At 33.4% G+C, this 12,737-nt stretch overlaps 1 pseudogene; it reads right to left on the reverse strand.

Moving 5' to 3' along the window:
• Positions 1-7,791: 7,791 nt before the first annotated feature.
• Positions 7,792-8,737, reverse strand: LOC125106346 (olfactory receptor 6C2-like; annotated as a pseudogene).
• Between the last annotated feature and the right edge of the window lie 4,000 nt (positions 8,738-12,737).

Genomic DNA, 12,737 nt, shown 5'->3' on the forward strand with positions numbered 1-12,737 from the left:
TGAAGGAAAAAATATGATAACCTCAGTAATGTAGAAAAAAGCGTTTTATAAACTATAATTACCATTCATTATTAAACATTCTCAGCAAACTAGGATTAGAGACAAAGTTTGTTAGTCTGATAAAGGGAATCTAGAAAACATGTTATTAATTTTTTTAGTGATATGTAATTGACATACAATATACATTTTTCTGTTGTAAATTACAGTGATTCAATATTTTTATACATAGAAAATGATCCTCATGATAAGTTTAGCTATCATCAGGCACTTTACAAAATTATTACACTATTTTTGGCTATATTGCCTGTGTTGTACATTACATCACCATGATTCATTTTATCACTGGAAATTTGTACCTCTTAATTTCCTTTACCTCTTCCACCTGCCACCCAACCCCTAGCTCCTCTGGAAACCATTTCTTCTATCTATGAGTCTGTTTGTATTTTTTTTTTAATATTTTAAAATTTATTTTAGAGAGAGAGGACTGGGGGCAGGGGCAGAAAGAGAGAGAGAGAGAGAGAGTCTCAAGCAGACTCTGTGCTGAGCACAGAGCACAATGTGGGGCTCTGAAATCATGACCTGAGCCAAATCCAAGAGTCATTCAACTGACTGTGCCACCCAGGCACCCCTGTTTTGTTTTTTTGTTCATTTGTTTTCTAGATTCCACATATAAGTGAAATCATATGGTGTTTTTCCTTCTCTTATTTCATGTAGTGTAAAACCCTCCAGGTTCATTCATGTTGTCACAAATGGCAAGATTTCATTCTTTTTTATGGCTGGGTAATAATAGTCCATTACAGATTATTTATATAATACATATAATTATATATTTTATTAAGTTATATAAATATATTAACATGTATATATAATATATTATAAATAATATATCATTTTATACATTATATATATCCTACCTTCTTTATCCATTCATCTATCAGTGAACATATAAGTTGCTTCCATATCTTGGCTATTGTAAATAATGCCGCAGTGAACATAAGGGTGCAGTAATATGTCTCTTCAAATTGGTGTTTTTATTTTCTTCAGATAAATACTCAGACGTGGAATTGTTTAATCATTTGGTATTTCTATTTTTAATTTTTTGAGGAACCTGCATGCTATTTTCTAAAGTGGATGGACCAATTTACATTTCCACCAACAGTAGACAAGAGTTCCCTTTTCTCTATAACCTCACAGATATTTGTTACTTTTTATCCTTTTGATGATAGCCAGTTTGACTGGTATAAGGTAGTATATCATTGTGATTTGGTTTGCCTTTCCCTGATGATCAGTGAAGTTGAGCATGTGCCTGTTGGCCATCTGCACATCTTTGGAAAAATGTCCATTCAAGTTCTCTGTCCATTTTCTGACTGGGTTGTGTATTTTTTTTATATTAATTTGTATAACTTTTTTACATATTTTGGATATCAACCTCTTATCAGATGTATGATTTGTAAGCATCTTCTCCTATTCAGTAGTTTGCCTTTTTGTTTTGTTGATGTATACTTCACTGTGCAGAAGCTTTTCAGTTTGATGCAATCCCATTTGTTATTTTAACTTTTGTTGCCCTTGACTGAGGAGACTGGCTCCCCTCCCCAAAATTGCTGAGACCAATGTCAATGAGCTTATTGCCTTTGTTTTCTTCTAGGAATTTTATGTTTTTAGGTCTTACATTCAAGTCTTAAATCCATTTTACATTTGTTTTTGTATGTGGTGTAAGATAGTGGTCCAATTTTTTTTTTTTTGCACATAGCTGTCCAGTTTTCCCAACACCATTAATGAAGAAATTGTCTTTTCCCCATGGTATATTCTTGCCTCCTTAGTCATAGGTTGATTAACCATTTGTTTGGGTTTATTTCTGGGCTTTCTATTGTATTCCATTGATCTTTTTACCTGTTTTCATTCCAGTGCCACCACCCTATTTTGATAACTATAACTTTGTAATATAATTTGAAATCAAGGCATGTGATATGTACAGGTTTTTGTTTGTTTGTCTGGTTGGTTTTTTGAGGGGGTCAGATTACTTTAGTTGTTTGGGGGCTTTTATGGTTCTATACAAATTTTAGGATTCTTTTTTTTTTAATTTTTTAAAATTTCTTCTCAGTGTACCAGAATTCATTGTTTATGCACCACACCCAGTGCTCCATGGGATACATGCCCTCCATAATACCCACCACCAGGCTCACCCAACTTCCACCCCCGCCCCTTCAAACCCTCAGATTGTTTTCAGTTCTTTGATATAGTTCTGTGAAAAATGTCGTTGGTATTTTAATGGGGATTGCAACGAATCTATAGATTGCTTTGCGTAGTATGGACATTTTAACAATATCATTTTTTCCAATCCATGAGCATCAAATATCTTTCCATTTATTTGTATCTTCAATTTATCCCATCAGTGTTTTATAATTTTCAGAGTACAGATTTTCACCTCCTTGGTTAAATTTATTCCTAAGTATTTTATTCTGAATGCTGAAATCTTTTCTGTTTAGTTGAGGAATATAAAAGGATGTCCACCCCCACCATTTCTATTTATCATTTTACTGGGGGGACCTAGACAGAGCAATAAAGAAAAAAAATATAGTAACCTGTCATTAATTGCATATTATTTGATTGTGTGTTGACATATTTAAAATACACCACATGTAAATCACTAGAATAATCACTAAATTTAAGAATTAGCAATTACTAAATTTGGGAAGATTACTAGATAAAAGTCAATATTAAAAGATAAAAAGTCAATATTAAAAAACAATAGTACCTCTAAAACTAGCAACAATCAATTAGAAAATAAAAATTAGAGAAGTTCATGTAAAATAGCAACATATCAAAGGCTGCGGAATGAATCTATCAAATACCAGTAATATGTCTATCAATATTGTTCAAGGCCTCTATACAGTTAAAATGAAAATATTTTTGAAAGTAATTAAAGACACAAATGAGACTGTTTTAGTGGATTAGAGTTCTTAATGTTATAATGACATTAATTTCTCCCAAATTGGCCAGTTGGTTCAATGCGATCTTAAAATCACTGAAGATAATTTTTTACTTGTAGAAATTGCCAAGGTTTTTAAAGTTTTATGAAAAACAAAGGACTGATAAGAGCAAAGTAAACTTGAGGAAGTAGAAGACAGTTATTTGGATTACACTACTCGATATGAAAACTTATTATAAAGCTACTATAAATAGAATAGTATAGTATTGGTTCAGAGATAAGCATATCAATGGAATTAAATGATGAAACCTCAACAAGATTCACTCACATATCAACTGATGATGACAAAATTGCCACTGAATTCAAGGAGAAAGGGGAATCTTTTCAAGAAATAATTCTGTTATTTTGATATTCACATGGAAAAATAGACCATCGTTCCCTATCTCAAACCATAGAAAAAATCAATTTCACATGGGTCATTAACCTTAGTTTGTAAGAACTGTGAGTGAAACTTATAGAATAGAACATAGTTATCTACCTTCATGATGTTCAGTTAACAAAGATTTTTGAAACAACAAAACCCCCAAAACAAAATAAAAATACAAAGAACCCTCTATCAACAACAGAACTGAAAGGATGGATTGGACTTCATTAAAGTTAAGATCGTTTGTTTTACAAATTTAATATAAACAACATGAACAGGCAAGGCATAGATAAGAGATAACTTCAGTATTTGCCACTGACAAAGGACTGACATATAGAAAATAAATAAAACTCCTAAAAATAAATTCAAACAGAAAGAAATCTAATAGAAAGGACAAATTATTTGAATTATTTTATTCACAAAATAGGATGTCTATATCTGAAAAGCATATAACAGGGCATCCAACATCATCAGACATAATATGGCTACAATTAATAGGTCTGACAAAGTTTCATGTTGGCAAGAATATGAAGCAATTATAATCCATATACATTGCTGATAAGAAGATAAATCAGTACACTATTTTTGAGTGTTGTTTGACAATGTCAACTAAGCTAAACATATGGCTAACAGATAGCCTATCAATCCACTTTTAGCTCTATATTCTACAGATATGAGTGTTTATGTCTGCCAAAAAAGGTGTACAAGAATGTTCTTTGACCTTTATTTATAATAGTCACATATAGAAAACAACCTAAATATTTATTAATAGGAGATGGCTAAATTAATTGTGCTATATTTCTATAATTGACCAGAACTTATAAATTGCTAACACAACAACTTGGACCACTCTACAGACACGATGTCAAACAAATGAAACTAGATCCCAAAGGGTACATTCTGTGTATTTTTATTCATTTGATGGTCATGATTATACAAAACTGAGCTTTGGCATTGTACATTCTGTTTATTCCTATTCATTTGATGGTCGTGATTATACAAAACTGAGCTTTGGCATTGTAAGTCAGCAGAGCAGATGCATTTGGGAGGATATTGATATTGAGTGGTATGAAAGAGATGTCTGGGGTGCTGAAAATATGCTGTATCTGGATCTGTGTGATGGTTACATGAATATCAGTGCTTATGAAAACTCATCAAGCTGTACACAGTGAATTATGTGCTATATTACGTATTATCATCAATGTTTAAAAATTCATTTTTTTAGAGAGTCATACTGAAATATATGTGAAATAATGTATGTATATGTTTCAAATAATCAAGTGGGGGTTGGAAGGAATAGACCTGTTTGTAGATGAAACAAGTTGGCTATAAATTGATACTTGTTGATGTGATTGAGACAGTACTGGGCATTAGGAAATTTTCTCTATGTATGTTGAAGAGAAATGAAGTGTTTAACATACAGCTTGGGGTAGAATAAGCACTCAAAAATATTTGTTGTTGATATTAAGATTTTTTAAAAGATATTTTTAATATTTTGGACATTTAAGGAATTTAGGAGACTAGTTGTAATTACCCTTGGGCTGAAAAAGCCTTAGAACAAGATCTGTTGTCTTAGAACAAGACCTGGAGGACTATAACTTCTCAGTCTGGGGCCTCAGGTAAGCTACTATTGGTGCGCCTGAGCAGTAAGGGACTTCTATTCCTATAACGCGGGCATCCTCTAGCAACTTATCTCAAGACAGGTCGAGGGTTATTATTGCAATCTAAATTCCCAGAAACTGACAATTTCTAATAATTTAGTCATTAAGTCCACTTGTCTCTGGAAACACCCAGTTTGTCAGATCAGGGGCTCTGGACAAGGAGAATATAATTCTTAGCATTGTCTCCTTGAGAGTGAGGGCATCTACTAGACCAATGAAGGAAATGGGAGAAAGTTGGGCAAAGATGAAAAAATGATGTGGAAAAAATGATTCCACCAGAGTCAGAGCTTTTATATGAACTGGAGTTAATGCTGTAGAATAATTGATACAGGGAGTTGCCAAAAAGCTCTGCCTGCATTAGAAGGAGCTTCCCAGGGTTCCTGAACTCGTTGCACTCAGCCGTCCTTCCTGCCTACCCAATGCCAAGGAGTATTGCTCTAAAAAAACCACATTGCTTACATATTCAGATTCCCATTTTTTATCTTAATTTATATATATTTCAAAGTTCAACACTTTTTAAAGGAAAACAGAGTTATGTTATGCTAGTGGTCACTACATTTATATTTTCTTTCGGAAGTTCTTTTCATTCTTAACCCACAGATTATTTTCATTTATACATTATTAATCTTACATTAAAAAGATGTACTGCATTTTTTAAAAAAGATTTTATTTATTTGACATAGTGAGAGACACAAGCAGGCAGAGCAGCAGAGGGAGAGGGAGAATCAGGCTCACCACTGAGCAGAGAGCCCGACGCAGGGTTTGATCCCAGGACTCTGGGATCATGACCTGAGCCGAAGGCCGTCAATTAACCGACTGAGCCACCCAGGCGCCCCAAGATGTACTGAATTTTATAGATTAAGCCTATGTGAGCGTTTTTTTAATATTAGGGTTAATAATTTTAAATGTTACTTATACTGATTTCATTCCATGTAGGTTTTGCTTGAGAAGTCTCTTGAAAATATCTTTTTTGCTGAAAGTGTTTCTTTGGTGAGGTTTTCTTAAGTCAGATATAGAATTTTGGGTCTAATAAACAGAATGAGTCCACTACTAACCAGCACTGCTTAAATATCTGAAGCATTCCAATAGAAAGGTGATGTTAAGCCACGTATTTAATTCAGACATTTCTATAGCCATAATATAAATTAAAAATAAATCAATTTAAATGGTATATTTTATGTAATCGAGTACATCAAAATATTATTTCACAATCAAGGTCCCTGAAATGTCATTATAATTTTGTTTTACTTCCTTGTTTCTCAAGGTGTCAATGAAGGAGTCCAAGAAGTAGTTCTGAACATAGCAAGTAGGGAGCCCTGTTATGCCCTTATTAACAGCCACTGTTTCCATGGCTGATAGTGTACTATAGATGAAAGCACTGCTTCCATAGATTTCCTTTGAGTTGTAGTCATTTCTGCACCTAATTTAGATACATTTCATGTTTTTACTTGTTTTCTCTTTTTTACGTGTTTCTCAATAACCAATGCATATAATTTTAAAGGTATAGATACAAATACAGATGCAGATATATAACCATTGTCTTTAGAATTTTACTTCTCTTTTAAGAAGAATTGTTAGCACTTTTACTTCAAATTAACCTGCTAGTCAGTGATGTGTTGAGTATTCAAAATTGTAAGAGCTTACATTTTATAATTCAGCTTTGGCATTAAGAGGCAAACATTTGTCATAGCTTCCTTTTTTTTACTTTAAGATATTTTTGTTGTTTATAATTGTGAAAAGTGAAATAAAATGGAGTCATTGATGTCAAGGGGTTCTAAATCTAGGATGCCATTAAGGAGGTGGGCTGTATGCTTGTCCTCATAAGGTAGAACCATGAACTTCTGAACTGGGCCTAATCCCAAATACCTCAAGGACTCTGCAGGAATATTTACAACTTGCTACAGTAATGGACATTTGCTTAGTGATGGCCTTAGCAACCAGTTATGTTTAGCCAAGATTAGTTTTATGCTGCTAACACCAATCAAAGTTCTTGTAGACAACTTATATAAGCATTCCCTTTTTGTCTTTAAAACCCCTGGATTTTGCTTCCTAGTAGGACATTGCTGCCCAACTCTGGTACCTGAATTATAATTCTTTGATCCCAAATACACACTTTTGCTTGACTTTTGCTTCCTGACAATTGTAGGTTGACAGTGATGTTCATATTTTATTTAATGCACTAGTCACATATCCTTTCTAAAGTGTAAGGCATTTAAGGGCAAGAAACCTGTAGGTTTTCTATTCTATCTCCAGTGCCTGAAATGGTCCGTGGAATCAAAAATGCTCTTAAAAGCAGGAACTGGAAAATGCAATACACAATTACTCTATCCAAAATACACAATTAACTCATTGGTTCTGCTTATTTTGTCTTGTTTTGTTTGCAGTTTTGTAAAGGCTTGTTAAGATGTGAAGCTTTCTTTTGTTTCCTAGAAATGTATCACATTTTCTTTTTCAGAGAGCTTCGCTTGGGTGGCTCAGTTGGTTGGGGGTCTGCCTTGGGCTCAGGTCATGATAGTCCTGGGATCAAGCCCCTAGTCAGGCTCACTGCTCAGCAGGGAGTCTGCTTCTCCCTCTCCTCTCCCTCTACCCCTCCCCTGACTTGTGAGCTCTCTCTCTCTCTCTCTCTCTTAAAAAAATAAATAAAAAAAAAATTTTTAAAGAAAGTTTTCTGAAATAGACTCTTTGCTAGAAAAGAATGACTTAAAAATCTAAAGATACATGCTTAGGAACTAAAGATATTTTTATGAAAATGTGGTTCCCTACTTTAGCAAATTCTATTACTTTGTTGAGAATAATGCAATTCTTTTGATTGAGTCTTTGACAGCTTGTTTTACTTGCTTGTTTCTCAAGGTATAAATGAAGGGGTTCAGCATAGGAGCAATGGATGTAGTAAGGACTGCCACACCCTTATCAATGGCCACTGATTCCTTTGCTGAAGGCTTAACATAGATGAAAATACAGCTTCCATAGGTGATGGAGACTACAATCACATGGGAAGAACATGTAGAAAATGCCTTTTTTCTTGCTGGGGAGAAGAGAATCATAGAATAGCCTTGATGATGTATATGAAGGATAGAAGTACACATAGGAGGGTCATAATGAAGGTCAACACAGAACAGGCTATGACCATCTACTCTATAAGCCATGTTTCTGAGCATGATATTTTTAGGAGGGGGGAATGCATCACATGCATCACAGAAAAAATGGTCAATAACATTAGAGTCACAGAATTCCAGATTTAGGCCCAGGCTAAGTGGTGGGAGAGTGATCAAGAAGCCAGCTGTCCAGCACCCAAGGATGAGTCTTCTACAGACCCTCTTGTTCATGATGGTCACATAATGCAGGAGTTTGCAGATGGCAACATATCGATCATAGGAAATAGTGGCCAGGAGAAAAAAATTCCGTTACACCAAAAATATAATTTAAAAAAATCTGAAGGGCACAATTGTCATATGTGATTGTCTTGTCATCTGTTGATATGTTGTACAAATATCTAGGAATATAAGCAGAGGTAAATGAGATCTCTAAGAAGGAGAAATTTTGTAGGAAAATGTACATGGCATTCTGAAGGTGAGAATCTATGAAGGTAAGGGAGATGATTGTCAGGTTCCCAGTTATACTCAACATATAGGTGAGAAATAGAAAGATGAAAACCATAATCTTCAGTTGTGTATCATTGGTCAGTCCCAACAGAATAAAAGTTGTTATTGTGTGGTTTCTCATCATTGACTTCTGACTTCAATTCAATCTGCATTTAGGATTCAGGTATATTTGATATACATGCAGTGGTAATTAATGGAGAAAAAACTAAGCAAACAATCACATACATTTATAAGATTTTTGTTTACAAATATTTTCAATATACTGGTATTCTAGGTTCTACAATTGGGTGTTGTTTTGGTAAATTCAGGAGATATTTTAAAAAATCAGAAAAACCTGTATCATAGTCCAAAATATTATGGGTGCTTCCTTCTCATTACATTTTATTTGCAATTTATATATTTTTTACTTATACCTGGGATTTGATTTTCCTGACAGATAGATTTGACTGCTAATGTTTTGTGAGATCATTTTGTCCCTGCTCACAGACTGGATCCTAAAGCTGAATCTTAAACTTTCATTATCACCTTCATATGTTTCCTTGAAGTTTTGTTTTAATAAGGAACAAATCACAAATAGTTTGAGACTATATTATATAGGCTCTACATATCCATTACTGAAGATGATGAGCTCTAGTATTATAATTTTAAAAATATGTGTTTCCTTAAACAACTCCTTTCTCACTCACCCATTTCCCTGACTTTCATATTTTCTGTTTAGAATTACACTAATTTCCCACTGTGGGATGGGAAGACAGGAAGTATTTTGATGACAAATATATTGTATAAAATGATAATATGTATGTGTTGGGTGTAAGATATATAGAGATGTAAAAAATAATTACAGTTTTTCTTAGTTTTCCAACTGTTTAGTTGAGATTGAAACACATTTCAAAATATTGTTATTAATATCACTAACTACAAAAAATTTCAGATTGAGCCATTAAACACATTCTTCAAGCATGGCTTGCTTTCACCGTGACTCAGTTTTTATCATCTACAGAATGGAAATAATATTTTCCTTCATCAAAAAATTAGAGACTAGTATATAAAGTACTTAGAAAGTACATGGCTGATAAAGAGTGGGATAAGTTTATTTTAACTACTTCAATTACCTTGTCCAGAATGATTTTCCTTTTAGTTATCTTACATTCAATCATCAATATGCTATAGTCCTGTTTTGTTCTCAAGAACCTACTGAAATAATATGTGCCAGAATTTATCACTTTTTTTTTTTTTTGCTTTTAAAGTTTAGGGAATTTCTAAGTAGAATATGTACCTTCAACCACCCAATATTCATAGCATTCTCTCATAACTTTCCTTAATATACCACATACAGGTTTACTTGCCATCTTTTTGCTTTCTAATTTCTAGATTTTTTTTTTTTTTGCTGGTCTCTCATGTGGTATAATTCTTAATACATTTTTTAAGGTTTTATTTATTTATTTTGTCAGCAAGAGAGAGAGAGCACAAGCAGGGTGAGCAGCAGTCAGAAGGAGAAGCAGTCTTCCTGCTGAGCAGGGAGCCCGATGTGGTACTTGATTCCAGGACTCTGGGATCATGACCTGAGCCAAAGGCAGATGCTTAATGTACTGCACGACCCACGTGTCCCAGTTCTTAATAACTTTTTACTTCTTAACACAATGCTCCCTTTGAGTATTTTCTTGAGCTCCTAATTTCTAAAAATGATTGCTCTTCAGTTACATAAACAAATGCACTCAGACATAAAAAGTCCAAAATGAAACTCTTAATTTTCTATACTCTCATCCTATTTCTCCCCATGTTTTTTTTTTTAATAATCTAACTTGTGTATTTATTCAAGTTTTACTATATGTTAGATACTGAAACAAGCATTTTACATGGATTATCTATCTGGAGTAATCTTCCCTCCTCTGTGCTGTGTTTCTCCACCCAATCTCGGTTCCCAGTCTCCAGTTTTGCTGGGCATGCACATCCTCAGACAGCCACTGGTTAATAGTTTTTAGTTCCCAGAATTTGCATTTGTGAGATGTATCACTTCATCATGGAATTCAAATTATGCAACTCTTAGGTGACCTCTTATTTATTGTTGCTTAAACTAATCTTATCAGTAACTATACATTATCCAAGAATAAAGTGCTCTAAAAATGATGTTTAATACCCAGATTAGAACTTACATTGCTAAGTTTTTAAAAAACATTTAATTTATTTTAGAGAGAGAGAGAGAGAGTGTGTGAGGTGGGGGCAGGGCAGAGGGAAAGGAAAAGAGAGAGAGAATCCTAAGAAGACCCTGCACTCAGCATGGAGCCCAGCCTGATGCAGGGCTCCATCCCAGGATCCTGAGATGATGACCTGAGCCAAACCCAAGAGTTGGTTGCTGGACTGACTGAGCCACCATGGTGCCTTTCCATTGCTAAATTTTATACAATCAATAAAGATTCACTTACTATAGGTGAATATGACTCAAGTCTCAAAACAAATGTAATTGAAATGACAGGATTCATAATACACTCTGGCAGTTAATCATAGCTTCTCTCTTTTAAGTTAACTACAATTATTCTTATAGCTACAACTTGAAGATGCATATAATGTTGAAAACTAGCAGGAAAACTTCTGGTCACTACTGGCTGAGTCTTGCCACTCTTGCAGTAACAGCTCTCAGGAATATACATAATTTCCTTGTAGTTTTTTTCTTTAGGTGATTGTATCAATTCCCGCACAATAGCTGTAGTGCCATCACAAGCCTAGGAAATAGGTTTTTTTTTTTGTTTTTGTTTTGTTTGTTTTTTTAAACTCTCAGACATTGAGAAGAAAAACAGGTTCAAGGGCACTCTGGAAGAGTGGATGTTATGAACTGCTTTGTTGAGAGAAGAGAATTTTCCAATTTCCCAAGCTTGATATTTATTTGCCATGTCTGCAGCAAAATTAATAAACAGAAGAGTCCTTGGTGACCCAGGTTCAAAAATCGCTACTGAGTCATCTGTGTAATCATCTCGTATCATTTGACCTTAGGGTAAAAAAAAAAAATTAAAAAACTTAACACAGTAGCGGTGGGAACATGTCCTTTAGAGACAGGAAAAGCAACAGAGTCATTTAAGAGACTGGTAGGAGAACATTGACTCTTAAACTAGTCCAGTTCTTTTTTTTTTTTTTTAAATTCTTATGATGTAAGGTAGTTAAAAGATGATAGATCTCCCTCTCTGCTTCTTCAAATAGTTATGGAATGAACAAATTATATGTTAAAACAATTGATTAGATATATAACAACAGAAAAATCACCGTGAAATATTAGAGGTAATATTTTGGAGAATACCTTCCATTCTTTCCTTCCTGTAAACATAAGCATGTTTGTCACGTATAGTAAGCACAAATGCATGAACGTTAAATTAAAAATACCTCTGTATTGAGATATACAGACTATCTCAGCTATTTTACCCTTAGAAGTGTGTGAACCTTGTTATATCTTAATTATTATTGAGAAGCATCATTTTAGATCTATTTAATTTTAGTACACAATATTAATATGACATCAGAATGTCATAAATTTTCACCAGAGTTTCACCATTGTAAAATATCACCGTATGGGTAATTATACTGTTTCCAATTACCTTAAATCATTTTAGCTTCTTTTTATATTTTTTATCATTATAAAAAATTTTATAATTAAAACATTGTGAAAATATTTTTTGTACATTGTCAGATAATTGATAGAATTGAACTCTCTTCATAATATTGATATATTTCTAACTGTGTTTTTAATTAATAATTTTATTAATTCATTATTTTAAGTAATAATTAATATCTTCTTTTAAATTAAGTGTATAAGAGTATCTTTATGCATACACCTAAGTCATGAACATACATCTTCTTTTTTTTTAAGTAATTATCACCTTCATTCATTTATGGATTAACATGGGTCTAGGTTGGGTTACAGATTTGTTACAGTAAAATTTACATACAATAAATGGACCATTTTTTAATATTTCAGTTGAGGAATTTTTACAAAATATACCTCTCTAATTATTACTCCCACTGAAAATACAATGAATATTTCCATTTCCCTACAAAGCTCCTTCATGTCTCTTCCTATTAAAACCCTCTAATTCCAGCCAATGGAAATATGCTTTTCATCATTTTATATTAAA

The sequence above is a fragment of the Lutra lutra genome, chromosome 8 (genome assembly GCF_902655055.1).
Source record: "Lutra lutra chromosome 8, mLutLut1.2, whole genome shotgun sequence".
Classification (NCBI taxonomy): Eukaryota; Metazoa; Chordata; class Mammalia; order Carnivora; family Mustelidae; genus Lutra; species Lutra lutra.